The sequence below is a fragment of the Halichoeres trimaculatus genome, unplaced genomic scaffold (genome assembly GCF_033239565.1).
Source record: "Halichoeres trimaculatus isolate MK-OKI-2021-1 unplaced genomic scaffold, fHalTri1.1 fHalTri1_scaffold_15, whole genome shotgun sequence".
NCBI classification, from domain to species: domain Eukaryota; kingdom Metazoa; phylum Chordata; class Actinopteri; order Labriformes; family Labridae; genus Halichoeres; species Halichoeres trimaculatus.
In genome coordinates, this window is record NW_027437193.1 from 19,067,530 (window position 1) to 19,094,119 (window position 26,590).

General features: G+C 40.7%; 1 protein-coding gene across 4 annotated transcripts in view; it reads right to left on the reverse strand.

The window, feature by feature from the left end:
* Positions 1 to 26,590, reverse strand: part of cdh24b (cadherin 24, type 2b) — a 296,244-nt gene that overhangs the window by 243,515 nt on the left and 26,139 nt on the right. The window contains exon 1 of one of the 4 annotated variants that reach the window (XM_074687940.1): positions 13,275 to 13,433. The exons of 2 other annotated variants lie outside the window; for them this stretch is intronic. The gene's annotated coding sequence lies outside the window, so the exon portion shown is untranslated. Of the gene's footprint in view, positions 1 to 13,274; positions 13,434 to 26,590 lie in introns of those variants that run through there. One more of the 4 variants, XM_074687941.1, reaches the window with a different exon arrangement.

Sequence of the window (26,590 nt, forward strand, 5' to 3'; positions counted from 1 at the left end):
GACTCCATGTGCTGAAATGATAATTGTTTCCTCCCAGTTTTCAGTACAGCTCAGTGAGATTTGAACCTTAATATAGATTCAACCCTCATTGTCCTTGTGCCTGAAAGTAATGCGAGCTGGGCAGTGTGACTGATGTTTCTGTTCTCTGATCCTTTCTTTTACACCTCAGTCTTTGCATCTGCAGGACTCTGTGTTAAAACCACATTTAAGTGTTTTCTGGCTCTTTTTGAGATTTCCAAACACTGTTGATTTGACACACTGATAGCCAAATCTTATTCAAACAGAAAAACCTAATCTAACTCTCAAAGTAACTGCAGCTGAACAAAGACGTTTAATTATAGTAAAGGATGCCGTCAAAGTCATCCTTCAGCAAACAAAGCAGCAAACTCTGGGGTTGGAAATAAAACGAGTGCTTTAGTGTATCGAACCACAGTTCCTTGATTTGTCCAGTTGAGGCTCGCTCCAAGGCCCAAAAAACCCCCACTAAAATGCCAGTTTTTAACAGCAGAAATAAGCACATTTCAAGCCTATTGTTGGTCTCTGAAGCTCTCAGTATGGTAGATTTTTCTAAAAATCATCTTTAGTAATCATGTGAAGATGTTATAAGATGTGATCACTTAGCCTTGTGCTTAACATCCCCATAATAAGAAATACCTCAAGTCTTAGCAACCTGTGTCCTTGGTGCTTTTTGGGGACTTTATCCTAAATAAGGATTTTTCTTTCCTTTTTTTTCCAGAATCAACAAAAAGCCTGTGCTCATGTTTATTTACAGCATTCACTTCTACTATTGGTAAAGATTAGTGCTGTCAGGCGATTAAAAAAAAAAATCTAATTAATTACAGGATTTGTAATTAATCTCATATCTGCTTAAGGTTCCCAAATAAGGAATTCAGCATGGATACAAGGAGCATATAGCGACAAGCTGCAAGTCAGTAAAGTTCAGGCAACTCACGTTTAAACTGAGGATGTGTCACTGTAGTTCAGAGAGAAAGTGCGGAGCGATGTAGGATGCAAGGGATGTAGCACCCGAGATAAAAGTGATCGAAAAAAGTTTGTTTTGTCAGGTTTTTTTTATCAAAAACAGAAAGAGAGACATGAAAGAAGAGAGTCCACTCTTCTTTGTTTGTTTTGGTGTTAACAAAGTCATAGAAAACAATAATATTTGGGTCTTGAAAGATCGTTAAAGATGCTCTGAAAATGGCTGGCAGCCAATGAGTTAATCTTGCGTTATTTTTTTTACGCATTAATTTGTGGTGTAATTAATTAATCTAATTAATGTGTTGAAGTGACAGACTTTGTTTAGATATTAGGGAACCAAAAATTGTGCTCTCCACAGCTTGCCCAGTGTTTATTACACATTAAAGTAATCTATCAGCCCGCGTATGGAAGTAAAGATCTATTCTAGTTTTTCTGAAAGATCAAAGTCAGCATTAGAGAATAAAAGACCGTTTCTAGGTACAGTGTGTAGAAAAAGGGGATATTCAGCATTATCAAGTTGTCACATCATGGTTTTAACTTTGCTCTACTTTGAAGCAGCAGGGGCTTTCAAGGACACAAATCTCATGGAGTTTAATCCTCCATTTGTTAAGTTCTTACAATCAAAATGTTGGTTACAAACAGAAAAAAACTCCCTTCTTCTACCAGCAGTGCAGCGGCTCACTAAATACAAAATGTGTATGTTAGAAGTTTGTCCATCTGTGCGAGGGTAGAGACATGGTGATGCAAGATGAGGACCTGCTACTTAAGACTCAATCTAAGTGACCAAAATCAGAAGATTTATCAATTAATTTAAACACACTTACAAATAATATGTTCCATCTCTATCTAGTCTGTTCTGCTTATGCTGCAAATTACTACACTTTTCACCTCGAAGTGACCTTAAAAGCGTCCTCACCAGGGAATTGTGCGAGTGAGCACTGAGTCCTCCATGTTCCATTAACACTCCTGGCACCTGTGGTCCACTGAATAAAAATCTGCGGTCAGCTACCAACACAGCTAGAACCTCGCTCTGGGTGAAACAATGGCATATTCATCTGCTACTGAGTTTCGTCAAACACAAACCCCTTTGTCCTCTACTGCTCCTTCCTCTCCTTCATTTGTAATGGTCACCTCTTCCTCCTTAAAGCTAACAAGGCAGCAAACAAATACAGACCTGTATGCTTCAAATATACAGTTGAGAGACCAGTGAGTGACGTCACAATGGCTACATCTATTTCCCAGTCCATGTAGCAGACAGCATGCCATGGCTGGACACTTCCAGGTCCCAGTTCATTAGAGAAGACGGCATTCCAAGGGGAGAGTTTTATGAGGTTCAAGCCTCAATTACTGAAGAAAAATAACCATTTTGACATCTGTTTTTCTGCTTGATTTCTCCTGCCATCTCTGAGAAAACATTCAGTGACTTGTGACATCCACTGATGGTAAGGTATCTTTGTTGTAAAATGTATTGATGCGTCTGGAGAAGCAGATCAAATTAGCGACCAAACCACAGCCAGGAGAGTGGACATGAAACTGCACTCATCAGCCCCCAAGTGAACCCAGCATCACAAGCCCTGAGACCAGCAGAGGCCAGTACCAAGGTGATTTACATCAGATCCTACCAGCACTCTGACCCCAGGGACGAGGACGACTCGACAGGTTCAAGCAAGGACAAAAAAGGCGTGAGGCAGGAGACGAACTAGTGGGAGGTCAGGCATCAGTCAGCTCAGGGTGCCTGAGGGGGAGTTACAGCGAGGTCAGGCACAGGTTACCAGGAGCTAAAACCCACAAACAAAGAGGAAAGCTAATTCGTTTCAGTAAAACTCCTCCAGCGCAATTTATGTTATAGACTGTTATCCCAAATACAAGACAAGCCGTACAGCAGGCTTTGTATGCGTTAGAGTCTTTAATCACACAGCCTCATTCTGTGTTTGAAATAAAAACTATAGCATTAACCTCGATGTGCAGACACAAGAACAGAAAATGATAATACAAGCTTTAAAAATTAAAACTGCTATGTCTGTTTTGACAGCCTTACAATGGAGAATAAAAAGATGCCAAGAGGAATATGTTATGTATTGTGTTGTCATATAGAGGGGGTGGGAGGTTTATATTTTTCACATTATTTATAGGAAGCGTGGATTCAAATGCTGAGAATTCATTTTAAAAATGTCAGGAAGCCATCACCAAAACTAAGTAATGCAACAGTTCATTAACAAAAGAAGTGTCCTTGTGAGGGATTGTGGATGAAATGAGTGCGTCTAAAGCAATGGATGTGTTTCACTGAGATGTTATCAACAGTTCATAACTGGTCCTTAACGTTTTTTTAAAAACACTGAGCAGAAAATTGATGTGCTGCATAACTTAATACTTTGAGTGTTCTGCGTTTAAAACTGAAATAAATAGAATTAATAAAAAGCTGATGTTAGCTTAGCTTCAGTGACTGCCTGCAGCTCTGAGGCTAAGCTAACACAAGCAAGCATAAGGCTTACCAGGAAAATTTACTTTTGAATGTCAAGAGATTCATTCAAAACCAAACAAAAAACATATACATCTGGCCTGTCATGAAAAAGGCTTTTACATGCCCCACACAAGCTAGCTCATTACAAGCTAACAGCAGTGTTTAGTTTATAAGAGGCCGCTTTCAACTCTCCAAATCAATGAAACGACAAGTAAAACTAAAAGAATGGAATACAAAAATAGAGTATTCTTTTATTGATCCCCCCTTAGCGTTTTTTTGTTGTTGTTGTTGTTGTTGTTGTTGTTGTTTTTGTTTGTTTGTTTTTTGTTTGTTTTTTTTTTGTTTGTTTGTTTTTTTGTCACAGCAGCTCACAGAAAAAGTGCAATAAATGCAATAACAATTAAGAAAATAGAATAGTAATAGAATAAGAATATGGGGGGAAAAAAATTGAAGAAATACATAAAAGTACAAAAATAGAAAATCATCAAATAAAATCACCAAATAAAAAAAGAATACTAGGATTAACATGAAAAAAGGTTACATTTTTAAATCCCTTTTCTTGTGCTATACTTGCTCAATTCACACGCTGTTTGTGAGAAATGTGCAACAGAGGTTCATACTTTGCTGCAGATTAATTCAAGTCTTGGGATCCAAGACCATGCTCATTTCCATGGTCTTCATCAATCCCCTGCACTCACTGACATTTATCATTTGTGCACCTGATGTGAGCAAACATTGAAATCATGCCAATAGGATGTGACAGAAATGCTCAACATTGTGTTCCAGTCCTCTATTCTTGGCTTAAATTCAACTTTTCTTCTGAAATAACTTGAGAAAAGATTCATTTTAGCTCACTGCTTCAATACTTCAGCCGGTGGCAGCAAGTCTATAACCAACTCACACACACAGGCCTACAACCATCAGTCATAAAAGCTTTCTCGTTCTGTCAATGTCAGACTCTCTTGCCCTCTCCCTCTTTCATTTCAGCACAGTGGGGTATAAATGTAAATACACAAAAAACTCACACACGGGCACACACATTCAGCCTGGAGCAGCCTCCTGTCTCTATGTATAATAATGTCTCCAGTGGAGCGAGCTGCTGGACTTTTTTCCACTGGAGTCCTCCTTCATCCCGACCATCCAAACAGCCATCCACCATCGAGCTGGGATCCAACATCCCGCTCTGATATTCAGACCACTCCAGCAGGAATTCAGACCCCCTGCTGAGTGCACAAAGAGGTTGCGCCTTCAAACTTTAAACCCCTGACGAAGGCAGAAATTGAAGAAAATCAGAGTAACAGGTCTGTGCGTTCGTGCATAGGCGTTTCCAGACTGAAGACAATGATTATATATGACTTTTGTATGTCGCTCTCAAGTAAGCACATCATCTCATACACAACTGTGCATGTGCATTTCAAGACCTGCCTGCACTTCCTCATGCACGCGGGTAAACTGCAACGCTGGTCTGAGAGCAATCAGACCGTGACAGACTCGGCAGCACCATCCCACAGGCCCCCACAGAGGAAAAACACTGCACCACTAGACATCGCCATTTTCTCTAAATGACCCCTCTCCTCACCCTTCCTCCCCCATCATCACCAGGGAGAGAGAGGCTCCAGGTCTCAACAAGGGATGGAGTAAAAATGGATACAACATAGTTTCAGGAGTATGCCTAGCATCCATCTTTGGTCATATAATATCAAAATACATTTACTCAAAATACCACTTTACATGAGCCTGCTGTTCCTTCAGATCTGTCTGACTTCCTGACAAAGGCTGATGCCAACATGTGGGAGTTTAGGTCTAGATGCCATGAAAAATAAAGTCATTTCAAATTGTTGAAAGAGAGTGCCCTGGAGTTTTTCCTGCGTTTCATAACTGAATGAGTTACAAACTCTCTTTTTCAGTCCAAGAAGCTTTGCTTTCTGTGTATTGTGATAAAACTGAAGATGAAGTTGAATAAATGGTATAATAAATCAAATAAATGGAAGTTTTTGGTACAAGAACAATCAAGAACAAATGGTTCTCCAGTCCACCAGAAGAGCTGTTAGAAATTGTAAAAACATGGAGACAATATTTTGGCTTCATTTTCAGCAGTAATTTACTTTCAAATCCCCCAGCAACAAAAGATGTTTTTTGATCTTCTCTGTACAAGTTAGACCATCTAAAATAAGATCATCATCTAACATTTTCATTCGCTGTATTATCTTAATCTTTGGATTTTTTAGGCGCACTAAGTCTATGGCATTTTTTCATAACAGTACCAGTTCGTTTTTTTACTAGACAGCTATTTTTCCCAACATTACTGATGAATGTACAGGACCATGTAATTTAGAGCTAAGCTTTTGATGGCCTTGGGAGTTGTGATGTATGTACAGACCATCAACTGTTTATTATGTGGATGGCATGTCTGTGACATCACCCATGTTTTTCTGATTCAGTTTTGATGCCTATCAGGTGCCATATTGAAACCACTGAACTCAACCAAGTTTTGTTCTTATTCGGTTGAGGTAAAGAAGTCCTTTAGCCTCATTGCAGACAGCTATAGAGGGATTATCAGTCTACATCATCATAAAGATACGCACACAGAAGCAGAAGCAGCATTAGCTCCATTTCTCCTGTGTTTGTCTGGAGATCCTACATGTAACCATGGCTGCATTGTTTACATGCGAAATTAGCTGTTAGCAGCCTGTAGCATGTATATGCTAACTAGTGTAGGGCTTGATGATTTCCCTCGAGCTGAGGAGAAGGAGGTGAGGATGACATGCTGGTTCTCGGATGTGAGCTGGGAGGTGACGACGTGGACCTGTCCTTCCATCCATCGTTGTTGGGAACGTGGGATCTCGCTCCGGGGGATGGATGAGCTAGCTGTGCTAATCCAGCGGCATCATGCTGTTCACGGACGTGGCTGACGGAGCAGACATCGGACGCCGCGACACATCGGAGGAGCTTCACCTGCTGTGAGCAGACAGGATCCAGGAGACAGAGACTGAACAGACTGCTGGGGAGGCTCAGTCCTGGACCCTGTGGAGGTGGAGACTTGCTGGGCTGGAGAGTGGTGGACGAGTGGTGGACGGGATGTCATCATCTAATTTCTTATGGACATTTTTGCACTTTCTATACTCTTTCTTTCTTTGTTTTCTTAAATGCTGCGGTGACTCCTGAATTTCCCCTCGGGGATAAATAAAGTATTTTCTATTTCTATTTCTATTTCTATTTATTCAGACGAGTTAGCGTTTTTTCAAACACTAAATTCAACCTGTTAGAAGCATCAACATGTACGGTTTTTCTATGGACAGCTGTCAAAAACAAGGCTACAAAATAGAGGCAACTTCTGTCAAGTTTCAACCGTTACAGCGCAACTGGTGTTTCGGTGTTAATAGTGACCATGCTAACTGGTGACTTTCAGCCACGGCAGCCATGAATAACAGCTGAGAGTTACCAGTTAACAGGGTCACACTTTACACTGGTACACCAGCGACGTCTGCGTGTGTGTAATTAAATGTGTTTTCTTTATCCAACCCCAGATAACCAGGTTTGATGCAAACAAGCAATAATAACTGCTGATACTCAAAATACAGATTTGACTTTGCTTATTTAATGAACAAGTTGGTTTGGGGCTGAGGTTCTGACCAAACATGGACTCAATATGGACAGTAAATAATGAGTGAACCTTTAAATTATGATTAACAGAAACGGATTTTATGATCAAAGTAAAATTAGGGAATATTATGAAACAACGTTTACATCTTGCCATGTCACAGTGTCATGGCAATAGATAATGCAGTCACGAGGATCCAGTGAGAGTTGTGTTCCCTCTCTGGGTACACGCTAGGTTTCTCTGCTAAAAACATCTGTCCACCTAATATCTGTCCTTTTGCTGATCTCTTCTGTCCACTCACTGCTTTCACAAACCCTGGAGCGTCAAAGTGATGACATTAAGTTAAAAACTGTGTTTTTTGGTGGTTAACTCCTTCACGTGTTGACAAACTATTATACTCTGCACAAAAAAACCCTCTATAGGGTGCCCACATTTCAAGTCAGAAATGCCCTTTTTAAAGCAAAACTCACAACTTTAATAACTTTATGAACGACAAGTTCTGAAATGAGCTATTCAGACCCAAACCATTTTTTGCACCAGGCTGTAAAAATGTTTGTTTTTGTAGATAAATCAGCTTTTTTGGCTTTGTGCATACATGGTTCCCTGTGTTTCTGCAGCCAGCCTCAAGTGGACGCTCAATGAATTGCAGATTTTTTACCACTTCATTATGTAGGCTTCAAATTTCTACTTGGTTCAGACTTACTGCCCAAGACGCACTCCACCTTTTTTTTTTACTTTTCACATTTCTTTATTTCAAAACATTTTCCAGAAAAGCATTAAAATGTTCCAGAGCAAGACTTTTCCCAACATTATTTCTGCAATAGAAGCTGTTGCTTGCCACCTTCTGGGTGCATCTAACAATAGTTTGATCGGTCACTTTAAGAAAACAAAGAAAGGATTAAAAGTGCTTGAGAACCAAATTTTACAGAGTAGGTTAGTTAACAATTCTGCTTCATCATGACTCAAATCATGATTAATGTGGTTTCATCACTCCTCTGTCAATCCAACATTCTTGCTCTAGCTCTAGCTAGGGTTGGTACCCTCAACTGTAACCTCAATTTTATCAAGCAAGGGACATGGTGCTGCATCAGGGAAACACTGGTAAGAAAGCGTGACGGATTTTCAGGCTTAATCCCACACAGTCTTCCTGGGAGATGCCTCTTGAGAAGCCCTTGTAGTATTCCTCATCTTAAAAACTCAGCATCAGCAATCATGTGTCTTCACCTTCTTTGATGCACGATCACCATCAAAGGGCACCAAGAGAAGCTATCGCACATCATCCCTCACATCTAGCCAGAGTTTAAAGGGGGCATCACGTATGGATGAAAAATCACGCGTCAGACACTTGCCTTGAGTTGGTAATTGGAGATGATGTAGTTTAGATTCAGTTCAGCACAAAGTCACAGCAGAGTCACCGGCATTTCACTTCCCTTTAAGAGACTGACAGCAGAGGAAGACTCTGCAGAAGGTATAAGCAGCTCATTCTATTTCGCCCGGAAAGCTGAAGGAGGTGAACACAGGCAGGATCTCAGGCAAGGATGGATCCTGGAGGCTCTTGTTTTCCTTCCCGTCTGAAGGACCCATAAAGGGAATTCTGTCTGTGCATTATCGCAACGAGCAAAGCCTCCAGGGATTGTTCACGTCTCGAGCACTGAGCATTTATTTCCTTGTTCTCTGGGAGGATCCCTGAGAGGCCATGTTGTCTGATTCATTTCACTGGATTGTCAGCTAATGAATGGTATGCGTCCGTCGCCTGCCACACACTGACAGAAGAGAACCCCCCCATGGGTACGCATCCTAGGGGTTCTTCCATTCTCATTAGGAGACAATCAAAAGGAAATGGAGGCTTACTGATCATTTACCATGTTTCCTGTGTGTTTCCCAAAGGGGGTGGGACATGTGAAGACATTTATCCTCCACATGGAACGATGATCAGCATGTTTCAAGACTGTGCTGTGTCTTTTGGGGCATGTCATTGATGTAGTCTGATTGAGTCTTTAAAGACAGACAGGAAGTGAAGTCTGGAACACAATGAACGGGAAATCTTTGTGCCAGAGAATTCTTTATATCAGTCAAGAGAAATCACATACTGAATTTTGCTTTAACCCCTCATCAGAGCGCTATTAGATCAAAGATAATGTTATGTGCCTTAAAAAATCAAGTTATGGCAGATCAGTCTGGTCCTGCTTGAGGTTTCTGCCGCACATAGAGTTTTCCTCCCTTTTGTTGCAAAGTCCCAATGATTATGTGAATTACAAATATGGAAAATCTTTGTTTTGATATCTTTGCTTCTCCTGTAACTTCCACACAAAAACTCAGCACCAACCTGTGCCACAGGGTGGAGAACATCATGTAACAACCCAAGCTGATATCACTACCAGCTTCTTGAGTCACTGAGAAAGATTTGTCAGCTCTAAACTCTGCGAGGTAATAAAATCATTTTTCAAAACTACCAGATACTCAAGGCTGCCTTTTTTTCCTTGAATATCTCAGGCTGAATAGCTCCTAAACTGTTACTGGGTTATCAAGTTGTTGAAATGCATGATGATAAAAATCATTGTTATTTCATATGTTCATGTTAATGGGAAACCTAAAGGGCAAATGTTTGTGGTACTCAGGCAATACATTAGGAAGTATCCCTAGCTAAAACTACAGGTTGGACAGGCCATTACAGTTCATGGAAGTTGCTTTCCAACAAGTATAAGATTTGTCAGAAAATAAATTTATATCTAAGATAATGCTAATAAGAAACTGGTGCCTCTGCTGTTGAAAAAAAAAATCTTAACCTAAGAGTGAATTGAAGATTACGGCTCAACAAGAAGTTGGCAAATCCAGTCATCTTCCAATGAAGGAACAAATTTTAGCACCACTGAATGTATAAAAGATGCATGTAGAGTCTGTGATGGCACCAATTTGTTTTTAAGGCTTCTTTTTGAAGCCTGTTTTTGGCAGTTACCATGTAGAAAACATTTAATCAACTTAACTTCTCGGGCAAAGAGATGGAACCCAGGTGAGTCTTCAGCCACAGCGTGCCTGCCTGTCACTAAAGTTGCCTAGTAGCTGTGCCATTAATTAAGCCCATAACTTTAATTCCTTTAAAAAAATGAATTTTTTCTAAAGCATTTGTTTAATCCTGTAAATAAGGGCTTCTTTGAATGGGTTTTTATGTGGCTATCAATGCCTCTTAAGCCAGCCTCTAGTGGACACTCAAGAAACTGCAGTTTTTGGTACTTTCGCATTGGCTTCAAAGATTAAAGGTTTCCACTTGTTGATGAACATATTAAAGCGTTGCGACAAGGCTGGTGATGGCTTTTCCTAGTAGTCTTGTCTCTCTCTCAATCGACATAAAGTATCCATCAGTCACATCCTTCCTGAATACCTGTATACTTACATACCTATCCCATAAATACAGGATAAGGAATACATTGATGTTTAATTTCATTTCATTCAAATACATAGCTAGCAATACATTTGTTAAAAAGCAGTGCTTTTTCTCTGGTACTCTAAGTTTTCAGAACTTACAACCTGAACATAACAGTAAACCGTTGTAACAGTATTTTTGCTTCCCACCCTAAGGATAACAACAGATTCATGACAGCATTTTGTTTAATGCTAATAAACTCCAGAAAGCATTAAGCTGGATACTACAGTAGTAACACTCCTGAGCCCAGGAGGAATTATTAGTCCTTTAAAATGTTTTCTAGGAAAATGCACATCCTAAAATACCTTTAAGAGACTGTAAAAACAAGTTTCCTCATTGTTCAGTCAGATATTATGTGTCCTTAAATGCAAGACATTCAAGATAAAATATTTAAGACATGTATATTGATTTCATAAAAACTTTAATCTTTATTTAAGACTTTAATTCAAATACTGTTCCCTCTGTAGTCCCTAAAACTTTCTTTTTATTCGTCCTTCGAGGTTTTCTGCTGAGCCTGCTGACCCTCCCTCCTCTCCCTCTCTATTCCGCCATCCATCCTGATCCTCTTCCTCTATTACCGACATTAACACACAGTTATGTCCGCTAATGGGATTCCACATGTCCCTCTCTTGTCACAACCACAGCACATCTCTTTCCTGCTTTTATTCTTGAGGCAGCTTTATCGCTGGTATAAGTCACTGACTCTGTACGACCTGTCTGTTTCCACACCACCATCCCTCCTCCTCCTTCTCTCTGTCTTCCTCCAACTCTCAACACATTTCCCCGTCTTTCCTCTAATCTCTGCTCATGTTCTGCCCCACCTCTACCTCCGTCTACCTTTCATCTTCTCCATCTTTGTCAATCTAACCACCCCTCCTGCTCCTTCCCTTGATGTCTCCTAACCTTTTCCTCTCCTTCTTCTTATTCTTCCTCTCCCCTCCTTCACATCTTGATTCCAATCTGCAAGGTAAATGCAGGAGCTATCTGCTGTCTCACAATTTCTAACTGGATGCTGACACACAGATTGCTGTGCTCTCTCCCTCTGCCTCTTTCTTTTTCAACCACATTAGAAGGGAGGAGAGGGAGTGAGCCCGATCACTGGTCTCCCTCGTCCTATTTTCTATCTTCCCCAAATAAGAAACCACTGTTGGTCCAGGGGAAATAGCGGGAAAGTGCTCATGCAATCAAAGAAACTAATACACACAGTGAAACACACACACAGACAAGTTGATGCAGAGATGCACACACACGTCATACCACAGACACATAAACAAATACAGACTCATAGTGTGCGCACACATAGCTCTGATTGTACCCATAAACCCCGGTGCAACATTGATGTATAATACATGAGCTCTCCACATACATAAACATGTCTCACCCTGATCAGAGCCATTACAGTCGCTTAAGGCCCATCATGTGTGTGTGTGTTTGTGTGTGTGTTTGTGTCGGTTAGAGTGTGTCAGTGTGTGTGGGGGAGCCATTCAAGTCTTGCATTAGTTTTTTTTATGTATATGTGTAACAAGGGGCCATAAGTGCACACATTTCCCACTTGAGAATTGACCCAGCTGCAGCTATGACTGTATCACAAGCCCGCTGTTCTCTCTGCAACATCTAGAAAATTATATATAGACAAGGCAGACCCACTTTTCTTGCCCTTACAAAAATATAGCTCACAGCAAGCTGTTATAATCGATATAACCTGAGAGGGCAGGTCATAAATCTAAGCAAATGTATTTCCCAGAAGGCCAATGGATGCTTTTACACAAACACAAACATTACAGGAAAAAAGGAGCTTTTCCACGAACACAAACGCATCATCGCCGACTCTAGAAAGGAAGCTAAATACTTATTATCATCTCCGACTTTGAGGTCACGTAATAAATGGACGCAATTAAGCTGAGGTTTTGAAGCGACTCGGAGTCGATCTACCTCATTAGTGACGTGCTGAACCGCGGAGAAATTGCGCATACGGACCGTGTGCAGGTAAAATGTTTTGCCCCTGGGTGTCTGCGCTCGCTATGTGACTGTCTGTCAGTCGCTGCCCCCCGCCGTCCTCCGGTAAGTGCCGCGTGCAGACAGACAGGGGTGCGCACACGCACGCATAGACGCCGCTGACAGGAATCGTCTCGCACGCGTAAAAATATTGCGCCCTTCCAATTTGCACAAAAGTGACAGCCCTTTCTCCTCACCTTGTAGCCGGGGGAAAACATGGACTACAAATCTCTAAGAATCGATGAATGGATCAATAAAGGGATCGATCAATGTATACAACAGTTATTATAGCAGAAATTCCCACACATAAAATCCCACATGAGCGTGCGCCAGCGGACAGGTCCTCAATCTCTTTGACCAAGGGCTTTCAATTAGGAACCTGCGTTCAGTACGAAGAGGATAATCTGTGATATTTCTCAAAACTACAAATTGTAAGTGATTTGACATCAAGCTTTGAGGGACAGAGTTTTAAACGGCCAAAAAAAAAAAACAACTAACCCTCTCGGAGTCTAGCAAATGCGCACGGAGTCGGTCCGACAAGGGAATAAACAGCGCATCTGTCACAGCAAACAATAATGGAAAACAAATAGTGACATTTCAAGAGCCACATACCGTTACTGTTATTAAAATGCGCTTTCTGTTGAATGTCAAGCAGCGGTGCCAAAGAGCAGAGCAGGCACACAGAAACACAAATCCCAAATACCAAGCGATGGGAAACTAGGTCTGATCTTCAGTCAGCCTGACCGCCGGATAAAGAATCACACAAGTACACAATGACGGGATTATCCCGTGAACACACAAATGTTTTCTCAATTTACCTTTGAATGTCGAATCCCAGCGCGAAGGTCTCAAGTTTGTTCGTCCGCCGATCGTTCAGCCCGTCAGCCGGTCAGAAAACTGAGTCCAAGAAGGACAAACGCTGTTATCGCGCCCTCTCCCTCCCTCTCCTCCTCTCGCTGCTTCGGTCTCTCCCTCGCTCCCTTCCTCTCCCTCTCTCCTCAATAATAACGTGACTCTTAAAAATGTATCGGCACGTTCCGACTACCCTGTGATTTCTCGACTCTCTCTTTTCCTCTTTTGGTCTCTGTCATCATCATCATCATCCTCTTCATCTTCATCATCATCATCATCATGCTCTCTCTCCTGATTATCATTGGTGCTGTGTCCATCATCACTCATAATCACCACTGCCTCCTCAAACACCATCATCATGATCATCATCTCCATCATCAGTGTGGCATCTAAAAATTGATCCAGCGTATCAGCAAAGTAGTCATGTGTTGCCATCCTGTGTTATAATTTTTCTAAAATTATTGTTTTGGCTGCAGTGTTTTATCAAAGTTCAGCTCTAATGAAGGTTTTATGAACTGTAAATAAAAGCCATGAATTACTGAACGCTTGGTTAATAATAAACTAATACTATTTATTCATCAATAAGATAAATGCATGACATACACAGCATCAGATGCCAGGCTGTTTAATATTAGAATGACTCATGAGTATTTATCATGAGGCTGGTGAGAAAGAGGTCATTATAAAAGGGTACAGCCTGCAGCTAGAGGAAACACGCTGAAGGGACTCATGCCTATTTTGGGTGAAGTGTTATTCCATCTGATGTATCTGCAGTTATCGATGATTTTTCTGAGGGTGAAGAAGGAAAATCTGTAGTTCTTAAGGCCACCAGTGCCATCATTTTTCATTGTGGCCAGCCCCAAAAAAACTGCATGCTGATGCTGTTGAAATTCAAGCACTCTGCTCTCTGTGTTGGAAACTGACTTCAAAATTGTGGAAAAAGCATCAAAAACATAATCTCTGAATGTGAGAGAAGAGGGCACCATGGAGGGGATTCACTTTATTGTAATAGCAGTCACAGAAAAGTACGGTGTAAAATGATCAAGTGGCAGTTTTTGGTTTGAAATACAAAGCTGATGCAAAAGTGTTAAAACTGCAGTTCACACTTAGAGTCCACTTAAGGGTGGCTGCAGAAGCACTGGGGACCACATACACACCCATTCAAAAAATAGTCCGCCTTACAACTATAAACATGTTTCCTGCATGGTTCAAAACACAATTTTGCTTCAGTCCCTGTATCACTTTATATGTACATTTCCATTTATTACTTTCTTTCTAGATATTTTTGTGAGATTTGCATAACTTGGGGCACAGCTGACTCAACTTACCAGGAGGCAAACTGTGGCTGTTGGTGAAGAGGCTTAAAGCTTGCCTCAGCTCTTCTTCTATGATAAAAGTGTTTGTAATATGGCCACCGCTGCCAGGAAGCTTCAAAACAGCACTTCATGAACTAATGGATGACATCACTGAGATTACTGTCCAGGGTCAATGACGTAACAGCTTCGCTACAGCCCAAACAGCCAAATCCCACCAGATCCATGTGGAGTCTATCTCTGCCACATCATGGCACCAGATCTGGAACGTTTTAATTACGGTCAATGAGTTAAGTCGACTTCCACTGGCTTGGTTTGGTTCTGGAAGGTCAGGGGCTCTCCGGATTAGATACCCAAGACTTTTTTTTGCCTGAAGTCCGGACAGGAAGTCAGGCATTGAAACAACATTAAAACATCTAGCTGAATAAAATAATATGAATAAAACACTTATAAACGATGTCAAGTTGTTTCACTAATGGTACCCACTTTCAGAAGGCCTTATTGGAGGTGTATGTGTGTGAGTGACATAACTATTGTTGATTACTGAGGGGGAAGGCTGTGTGTGTGCTCCCACAAGGCGAATGAGAAGAAGCTATAAGGTAGAAAAAGTTCCTCTATGCTCGGAACAGATATAAGTGAAATAAAGTCCCTGTTCCAGCTCAAACTCCTCTACTCCTTTTCTTTCTTTTCCTTTCCTTTCCTTTCCTTTCCTTTCCTTTCCTTTCCTTTCCTTTCCTTTCCTTTCCTTTCCTGTGAGTGTGCTAAGCCCAGAGTGTCAGTTACCAGAAGTAGCCAGGCCAAGGTAACAATAGTCATGGTACCAGCAGCTCTATACCACTGTAAGGAGCCACAAGGTGGTAAAGAAACACCAAGCTACAATAATTAAAGTAGTTACAATAAGTGTGCAGGTCAATAGGCGATTGGTTTTTAGAAGCAAATTAGGACAACATGGATGAGGAGGAAACAGCATTGGGGTTGGAGGCGCACAAAATCCTCGGCCACAGGACTCAAGCTGTCTTTTTTTTTTTTTTTTTTTTTTTTCTTTATTTGTTTCGGAGGGACACTGCACATTAATAAAAATTTCATAAAAATGTAAATGCACCCGAGTTAGCCAAAAGGCTAGTTTACATCGGCTGTCCCCCCTGCCAAAGCAGTATAGGCTTATGCCTGGTAGGGAAGAAATAAAAGAGACATACAATATACAGATGCAGAGTGCAAATACCATGCTGGTCAACAGTAAAATACAATGAGATACACATTGATTAAAAAGCTTGATGCATAGTTTCCTACTATGTGGCTCAGTCTCACACTCTCTCATAACAAATACAAATAATTTACATGTTTAGTACCTCACATATATCATACATACAGTTACTGTCATACACAATAGTGGTTATAGGTTTCAGTGTTCACATCTTTGGTTATCAATTAGCCAACTCTTAAGTTTGCTTTTGAAGGATATGTAAGAGCTGGACTCTCTGAGGCTTTGTGGGATCTTATTCCACTCTTGGGCTGTCTTGTAGGAGAACACAGACTGTCCAAATAAACTCCTGCGGTTCAGCTTTGTGCTGCACCTTGACAATACAGCTGATGTGTGCTGATGGACAAAAGACAACGGGGCCAAACCTTAATGGTTCAGAGATAGAGAAAGATCAGACACTGATCTGATGGGAGTCTTGGATTAGAGAGCTCTGTTTTCTGGATGTCAAACAGCACTGTTTTAGCATCCAACTGTGAGTGTTTCCTTCAAGAGGAGCCCAAACAGAAGAGCGCTCATCGGTCAAGATTTTGCTTTTTCAGCATTTTCATCTTTCATAGTTGGACAAGTAAGTTCTGAAGCTACTCCATTTAAAGTTGTAAGAGGACTGCTATGAGCACACTGTTAGATGGAGATGCGTTTTGATGTCTGTAAATAGAGACTGATGATGTTTTCATTATTGCAGTCTTTAAGATTCCAAACAATTTTCAGCAGTGCCATGAGTAATTTTGTCTGAAAGTTCATAATCACTGACTGGATACTGAAGAAAATGGAAGGAGTTTGTCATCTCTTCCAGCAATGCATGCTTAGTGATAGAGTTCTACTTCAGGGATGAAATGAATGTTGAGTTTTATATGAATGTTAAAAAATGCTGCTTTACATCAGGTTGGTGGATAAGCTTTCTGACAGTGTAGGGCAGAAAAATGTCCATTAAAATAGGCAACAAATTTTCTTTTCTACATGCAACTATTTTAATGATTATTTATTCATCACAAGTGGGAAGTAATCAGATATATCAATTAAATTGAATCTGCACAAATACACAAGCATTTTGCTCGCCAATGGTTTAGTAATCCATTTTTCCGTAAGTTTTTATAGGGAACTAAATAATACTTTGCGGATGTTGGATGTTTATGGTTCTTAGTTGTTAGGATAGTCAACCACACCTGCCAGATTATAAGAGAGCTATTGTTTTTAGTTTAACTGGCTTTTTATGTTTAATGAGTCTTGGCTGCTTAATATTCAAATAGAAAAATTATCACTTCAGCAGCAGTTTTGGGGAAGTTACTTTTAAAAAGGAGTGTTTGCCCATTACACGTTACTTCTTGAAAAAGGAGTCCCTTACTTTACTTAGTTACCCTCTATGGAAAGAAACTTGTTTTGTTATCTGTTACTTTTACGTTACTTTTTTAGTGCTTGACTTTGGGCAGAACCCCATCTCATTTCCCAAATATGTAGGCCTATAGGCCAGTGGCGATTGCTTTAAGACTGCAAGGGAAGCTCAGCTTCCCTCAAAATGATCCCAAAAAAAGTGGTGATATGTACTGAGTGTCTAGATTCCTTTATCTTTTGTTCAGCTACCTATCACAGGTAACTGGCTCCACCTCCTTCTCATTCATCTCCATAGCATCTCAGCGCTTTAACACAGTCGGACGCTAAGCATCTGACTTCAGCGGGGAAGCGTAGAGTGGGTTGTTCCACTGTGGAAACTGGACGGTCATTGGATAAACGCTGGGCTGTGTCCCCCCATCGGATGCTGGGGGTCTATGAGGCAGTGGGCTGGCCTGGACGCTGGGCTTCTGCATGATGATTGGATGATCTGTCTGAGGCCAAATCCCTTTTTGATTAACAGTGAAATGAGCCAGTCAGCGATCTTGAAGTATAACTCTCCACCGGAGCATCTTTTGAGTTATACATTTAGTTGTTCTGGACTGATCTGGAGGCTTTATCGATCTCCAGTGAGTTTACTTTTCTTAAAAATGACGAGCGTTGTGTTTAAAGATTCTCTCTCTTTTCACCAATAAGCAGCTACAGCTACAGCTTCTCCCCCTGTCACTCACACTTACAGCCTGCAGGTGTAGAGAGGAGCTTCTCCTGTTAAAAGGCGCAAGTATTACACCCGCAACACAATGGGTCAAGGCCGTTGAAGCAGTCTAGCACTGCCGACCATCGAGAGAACACTGGTAAAATCCCTGGAGAAAAACACCTGGTTGGAACGACAGGGTCACAGATCATTTCCTTGAAAAGGAATGGAGGGTAGAATTTAAATTTAATTAAATAAACAAATTTATGACGTAGGCCTGAAAAAAATGAGCTCCCCCACCTTGACTGACCAGCAGCCGCCACAGGTATGGGCCTACATAAAGTTCTACTATGGAGCACATAACAGGTAATTCTTTCGTGTTCTTTATTTTATAAAAGGCCACAAAGCACTTGACAAGAAAAACATAATGCCATGATGACTGACTGCTCTCTACAAGCTAATGCGAGTACCAGCGTGGAACCAGTGTGGAATGATAGCTTACGACAATTGCACATTCGCGCAGCTGAGGCATATGTAGGCAAATCAGTCCCTGGGAAAAGTTATATTGTGCCCAACTAAAAAAGGAAGTATGTCCCGTTACCATATTTTCAGTAATAACACGTTACACTACGTTTTACCCCAAAAAGTGGTTTTGTTTCACCTAACACTGTTCAGTAGTAACATTAAATGAGTTACATTTACCATGCTTTCTCTTCAGCTTGGTCCAAAGATACTCAAAATGCTTGATCACATTAGCACACTATGAGGACGCTGGGGGGGATGTTGAAACAAATGGTTTGCTATTTTGTTTGTATTGAGCACAGACCCAAGGACACACGAGCACTCAGGTGTACCTTTAATCACTGAGACTCGTTGGCAGCTGGGGACGGTATTGTGCAAGGAGAAATAGTAAAGACAGAAAAGAAGGAAATGAAAAGATTTATGAAGCAGATATTTAATGTGACAGAGCAGATTAATGAAGAATAATTAAATGCAAACATGAAAATGTGTTCCTTCAGAAATCCCCAAAGTGCGCTTTAAGTTTACGTTTGTCTTCTGGGGAGAAAAAAAAAACTTCCTCTGCGGCCTTGTTGCCACAAAGCAAAGTAAAAACAATGTCCCATTTAAATCATTACAGATCTTCTTCAACAGGGGCACAATCATCATCATTAAGACCATCATTATCAACACTGAGCCATCACCTGATTACAGCCCAGTGATAACGTTATTATACTCATGTTAATCACACCATCTTCATCATCATCCTGCTCCTATTTCAAAAAGCTATTACCTCCATCCTTATCACTTAAGAACAAATTATACCTCACATCTTCACACACACACACACACACACACACACATACCCCCACATGTGCTGTGGGCATACACACTAACACACACACACACATACACACACACACATTTCATTAGACTGATATATCCTCCTCGGTCATTACACATGCTGTAAGTCCCCTATCTTCAGTCGACAGTGTACTTGTAGATTGACTCGAGCAGAAGCCCTTTGAAGAACAGAGAGAGGGAGAGGGAGATGTATGTGTGACCATTGGAATAGTAAAAGAGAGGGACTGCTCCTTCTCTATTATAGTAACACAGAAGAACAGGGCCAGGCAGACGACAGAGCATGAAAGGACTGATTTATCCACCAGGGAGAGACTCTGAATGTGTGTGAGTGTGTGTGTAAGAAAGAAAGAAAGAGCGGCCTGTTTCGCTCTCTTTATTATTGAGTCCGTCTGTACATTATTAAATCGAACGTAAACATCCGCGTGTGTTTGTGTGTCATGCTTTGTCTGGGCTTTGAGTGCTTCCTTCTCTTTTCTTCTTATTCAGGCCAGAGAGCACGGATGCCTGGATGCGCCGCTCTTTACCGCAGCCTGGAGAGTCGGTTTAGCCGAACATGTGTTTGGCAAGAAAAGCCTGTTGGCGAGGTGAAGGAACCAGGCAGTGCTGGATGTAGTTTACACAGTACCAGAAAATTTGCTTGAAGATATTTAGACAGTGTGTGAAATGAACACTTGTACCTAACTGAGCTAGAGGGCGCATTGTGCATCATTCTCTTTCAGAAGCAGATATGTTCATATTTTTTATGTTAAATGTTCAAAGACACAAAGCCAGCCAAGACGTTTTGCTGCGTTTTTTTTGGTCATTCAGTCAGCGTTCCAGCCGTAAAGAGAGGGGACAACAATCGGTGCAGCAATCTACTAATCTGTTTGGTAGAGCGGCCAGATGGAAGGCACTCCTTAAAAATTCTCTGGTCTGATGAGACAAAGACTGAACTCTTCGGCCTGAATGCCAGGCATCATGATTGGAGGAAAACAGGCATTGCTCATCACCTGGCCAATACAACCCCAACAGTGAAGCATGGCAGTGGCAGAATGATGCTGTGGGGATGTTTTTCAGGGTACAGACAAGTCAGGATTGAGGGAAAGATGAAGCAGCAACGTACAAAGCCATTCTGGATGAAAATCTGCTCCAGAACGCTTTTGATCTCAGACTGGGACAACGGTTCGTCTCTCAGCAGGACAACAACCCTTAGCTCAAAGCTAAGCAATCAGACTTGAAGCTCCCCATCCAACCTGATGGAGCTTTGAAGTGCTGCAAAGAAGAATGGGTCAAACTGTCCAAAGATAAGCGTGCCAAGCTTGTGGCATCATATTCAAAAAGACTTCAGGCTTTTATTGCTTCCAAATATGCAATAACAAAGTATTAGGTAAAGGCTGTGAATATTTTTGTGCATGTGATGTCGTAGTCGTTTTTTTTATTATTATTATTGTTATTATTATTATAATTTTTCAAAAAATAAAAAAGACTCTCTGGACTCTCTCTCTCTCCAGATGCACTGTTTCCTGACCATTTCCTCATTCATCCAGCTGGAGATTGTACCTGGCAGACATGACCTCGGTACTGAAAAGCACCCATGGGTACAGCATGCAGGTGGAGCAGGGACAATCCTCTATTACAGTACGTCCTCATTCCATTTAAGTGCCAGATATTCCCTGATACTGTGTGGCATTGGATTTTCATTGTGAACACAAAGGTTGTCTCAGGTTTTTAATACTTGAATTTTTTTTTTAATATCCTGTGCTTTGAAACAATACTTTCTATTATCTGCTTGCCTTTTTGTACTGATAAACACCGCATCTCATGAAGAAAATCTAGACTCACTTTGTAACCTGGAGATGCTCATTGCCATGACAGAGAGACAGAGCAGAAGTGGTCAATCCACACAAAAAAAGCAGAGAGACACAGTGTGTGTTGGTATAAGGACAAAGAAAGAAAGAAAGAAAGAAAGAAAGAAAGAAAGAAAGAAAGAAAGAAAGAAAGAAAGAAAGAAAGAAAGAAAGAAAGAAAACATAGTGAGGAAATTGTTTCTGAGTTTTTCATTTAAAATATTAGAGGAACAAGCCCTCTATGTTTCTGCAGTAACATTCAGGAAGTTGCATTCAGGTGCTGCTGAAGTGGCATCTCTTCCTCCCTGCATTGTGTCTTTCTGCTCCGCTCTCTGTCACAGCCTCCACACCACTAACTGTTATCACTTCCAGGCTGATTTTTGATAAACGCTGCACACATCGTGTCTATTCCTGCTGCAAACAGAATGAGAGCTGCAGAGAGAGACATCAATGTGTCTTCTGCCCTTTAGGTTTATCAGTCCTGACCTGTGGACCTCCCCACAACACTGGGGTGAACGATGCCCATTAAATCATTGGTTTGTTGGAGTGCTGGTATGACCTAGCTGTTAGGCTGCATGCCCCACATGAGAGGCTAAAGCCCTCAAGCGGTTGGCCTGGGTTCAAGTTCAACCAGCAGCTCTTTCTCCCATGTCACTCCCCACTGTTGCCCTGTTTCCTGCTCTGTCCACTTTCCTGCCCCCCAAAAAGGCAAAAAAAAAAAAAAAAAAAATTCCCAGTGTCCATAGAATTTGAATTAGAGGACCCACATTTCCTGCAGAAACAACTATGACCACTTCTCTGGGATTATTTTAGTCATTTAAAGCAAATATTTTACTCTAGAATCACATTATTTTTTAGAAAAAAATGATTCTGTTGCTTTGTAAAATTATAACAGTGTATAGAATGTTGTTGATACCAGCGTAGTGTGCAGGTGAGAAATTCAAAAGTGCAAATCAATCACTTGGATGCCTAGGAGTAAATTTTCATCGCGTAAGGATTTGAAACTACGACGGCATGTTAGGGCCACTAAAGAAATTTAATAAGGAAATTTTTTAGTTTCTTAAGTCGCAAATTTACGACTTAAGAAACTCAAAAATTTGCGAGTAAATGAAGTCACAAGATTTCGACCTTGTAAAGCTTTAACTTTACTGGTTTATGAAGTCACAAGTCCTGGATGTTAGTTGATACACAGGGGATGCCACGCTTGAGAGATGCAGATGTGATAAACTGAAAAAAGTTAAGCTGAAAAAAAAACTAAAAAAAAAAAAAGGAAATCCAAGGTTGTTTTGTGACATATATGGGAGATATCAGATGTTTTCATGCGTCTTTCTACAATCTATTTGTTATTTGTGATCTACTAAGAAGTCTGAGTGGACTGTAAACTGTAATCGACTGCTCTGGTCTCCGCTGCAGAAGCCCAAGATCGCCTGTTTATTTTTTTTAACATTCCATTTATTAAATGCTCCTGATGAGGAAAGTTCAAAGACTCGCTCTTTCGTTCCTATCCAGACCACATAACCCATCTGTACAGCTCGGAGATGTAACATCTATATCCCTGTATTTGCCCACTGCGTTGAACTTGTCAGATAAAGGCAAACACCTCCTCAAGTTCAGCGTACTGCTTTCTTCTGAACAGCCTCATAGCATGACAAGTCTTTTCAGAGTCCGACTGCTAATAAGAATGCAATGACTCTGGGCTAAAACCAGTAGTATCTCCTTATTGCTGAGAACAAAACAAAAGTACAATCTGATGAGGCTATCAATTCGGTCCATCTTGCAGTGAACTACAGAACGATCTACACATTCGAAGCCACATATAAATCTTTGAGAAATTGGAATTTACTGGTCTATAAATTCGTAAAATTGCGACTTTATATACTAGTAAGTTTTTGAGTTCAGTTAGTCCTAAACTTAAATTTTTCTTTTTTTTTTCTTTAAGTGGCCCTAATACGCTCTATGAAATAGACTTTTGAGCTATTAAATTTTTATTTTTTACTAGTCATAACTAAGATCAACACCCAGGCATCTACAAAAAACTCCAGTTTTCACATGGTCATGTGAAAAATCACGTGACCATCAGCTGTGTGCAAGAGACTAGTTCAGGATGTCCAAGATGAAGTTTTTTCCAAGTGTCATACTTATAGACTTTCTAATCAGAAGAACAAAACAGCCTGGCATTAACAAAACCCAGTGTTCAACGCTTTAGTCACATGTATGGATAATGTGAATGTACTACCATCTGCTCTTTGACAAATGAGCTAACATTATCCAAAATCATAAATATTTTCTTTCTGGACACCTCAAGCTCCCTGGTAATCTCACTCCAGCCAGCAGACACTTTATGAAGGTTGTGTAGTAAAATAAGGAGGTAATGTGCAGAAACTCCTCTTCTGAAATTCAAGAATAAACTGCTCCTCATCCATGTCCATGCGAGTGACAGAAATTAAATTGAGGTGTGAAAACAGTGCATCATGTCCTGTTCCCTTCAGGCTGTGTCGCTCCGGTAGTTAGGATACTCAAATACAAAAAAAACATGTAATCTGGCTGATTTTGTCACTGTGGCTGATGCTGGCATCTCATGCGGTTAGGGCAGAGTAACAGTGACAGTTTCTGGGTTAATTTCATCACAACATTGTGAGGATATTTCCCCCATGGCTATCACAATAATAGAAAACAATATACTGGAAAGTGAGGCAAGCAGAGGAGAGTGTGCAGCGGTAAATCTCTTCTCAATGTTAACATCATCATCACTCTGCCCACTTACTCCGTGAATGTCCCAGAGTGTTACCTGCTGCATTCACACATTGGCAAACTCTGGCCTCAGGTGGATTTATACGAAGTAGAAGGAAAACAAAGTCTGCAAAGTCCAGCTCAGCATATTTGGTGATTTGTATTCTTTCATACAGTTTAATTCTGGGAAATTTTCAGGAGAACTGAGAAGAGTGAAGGACAGTCTCCTAGGAAACATCTAACAACAATAAAATATAATAGAATGAATACCACAACAACAAGCCATTTCCTTTTTTAACCTCTAAGACGACACAAACCACTTTTGGTTGTATTGATTTTCAACATGAAGTGCGACACTTCATCACAGGTCAAAGACAGATCCAAGGGTGTAGAACAGGGAAGGACAACAAAGACATGTCCTCCCTGATGTTTGCCAAGTGCTGAAGTGTCCCGACCCATCTTTTTGTCCAGTCATTGAAATATGATGCGCAGGTCATTAGAGGCAGCTCTGTGTCACTGTGAACACACACTCCAGACTGCACTGTGCTTCTTACACTCCAGGACACAAAGTCATAAAGAGCTTTGCCAGGCTCTGTGATCAAAGACCCATTTTTATTTCACACCCACACTGTCAATGTTTCCCTCACTCTCATTCCTCTACACCCCTCTCTTTGTTCACCTTGGCTTGAGGTAGAGAGAGGTGGACAGGAGAGAACACAAGAAATAAGTGGTTTTCCTTTCACTCCTTTCTTTTTCTCCCCAGTTTATTCTTAAAGTTTTAAACCATGCAGACACTTTGGAGTTTGGCACCCATGCTTTGAAATCATCATGTCAACAATTTCTTCCACCGAGTAAACAAGAAGGGAAAGACTGTACATTTGTCCTGACCAAAACTCTTGATTATCCACAACCCCGACTGTGAACACTTTTTATTAGCCACTCTGGCAGTGAGACCTCAGGGACTGCAGTGTCTGCCCACAGGTACACCTCTCTGGCCCAGACTGAAATCCTTCTACAGCTCCAGGATTGATTGCCATGACATTTGTGGTCCTCAGAGGATAAATTCAAGTGACTTTTCCTCACATGCCAAAAGCAATTTAGAGTTTGACTTTAAATTTAGGAAAGTAGTTCAACAACTATTTCTGTGGCAACAATTTCATGCAGGCCTTCACATTTCCCAGTAATTACGTGTGTGTTATTCCTCTAAAAAACCAGTACTTAATACAAATAAGGGCGTATTCAGACCTGGACCACTTTAAACGGACCAGGGTTCTTTTCCCACGCTGGTGCAGACTTTTCATGCAGGTGTGAATAGACACAAACGAACCCTGGTGCGGACCAAACAACCGGACCGAGACCTCCTTTTTGAGGTGGTCTCGGTCCGCTTCCAAACAAACTCTGGTGCGGTTCGTGGTTCTCCAGTGCAGGTCTGAATACAAACCAAGGTCCATCCGAACTAACTACAGGATACATGCACCTTTTGGGCCTATAAGGCCACCGTAACCTAAACGTCTTTGGTTCATACCTGATCCTCCGTCTTCTGTTTAGCCACGCTGTTGCTAGCATGTTGTGGGTCAGGACACGCAGAGCATAGCGCCTCTTTGCTGCGCGCATTCATCTTCTCTGTTCCAAAATTTGAAACGATGTTGTTAAGCCTTCTTTGAAGGAGCTGCTCTTGAAACTGAAAATGATTTTGCAGCTCTAATAAGAGCACAAACACACGTTTACCTCCATTTCCAGGTCTGTATTCTGTGTGCCGCCTTTGTCAGTGCTGTCCAATGAGAGCACCGATCGTCACACGTGGATGTGTTTACAGAATATAGTCCACTTGCAAAAAGTACAATCTGAATACGAACAGCACCAAAAGAAAAAAATAAAGTCCGCTTTTGGTCCGGACCAAACAAGTGGACCAAAGGACTTTTCTGGTCTGAATACAGCCTAAGACTTATTAGTCTGTTAACTTGCAGGTATAGTTTCATTAAAATGGATGGCAAAATTCTGCTACAACAAAAGGATAGAAATTAGGGTATAAAACATTGACTGTATAATATGTGTGTAGTTTCTGTGACAAGGTTGTATTGCCTTGTCACAGAAATAAATGGCCTTGTTATATGGGACAACATATACTTCCAATAGAAAATTTTTGTTTGTTTGTTTTGATTTGTATTTGTTTTTGTTTGTGTTCTGGTTTTGTTTGTTTGCTTGTTTGTTTGTTTGTCTGTTTTTGTCTTTTTTTGTTTTTTGTTTGTCTTTTTGTTTGTTTTTCATTTTTTTTGGTCTTATGTGTGTTTTTGTTTTTTTTTTGTTGTTGTTTTTGTTTTTTGTTTTTTTGGGGGTTTTTTTTGCATTTTTTTATATCACTCCTTTCACCTTTTTAACATTTTAGTAAAGTTTTTTGCTTATCTCAGCATGCGCAAAACATCAGATTACAATCAGGTTAACAATTTCAAAGTTTGTCAGCATGATGTAAGTATTTGCAGACTGAGTGAGGAAGTCACATCATTGTTCTGTCAGTTGTTGAAGTTTTTCTTTAAAGGGGCTTTCAGGACTATTTGTAAAAACTTTTTTTTTCCTGGGATAAAAAGCAAACGACTGAAGAGTGGTTCATTTACAACACCACTTTACTTTTGTTCAGGGCAACTTTTACCATTTACCAGAATAGCTGTGTTTTTAAAATATTTTAAAATATTTTTTATAATAACCTGTTTGGCGCTGATAATCTTGTTTTAAAATGTGGATTATTATCAGGCATACATCTGAAAGTGATAAT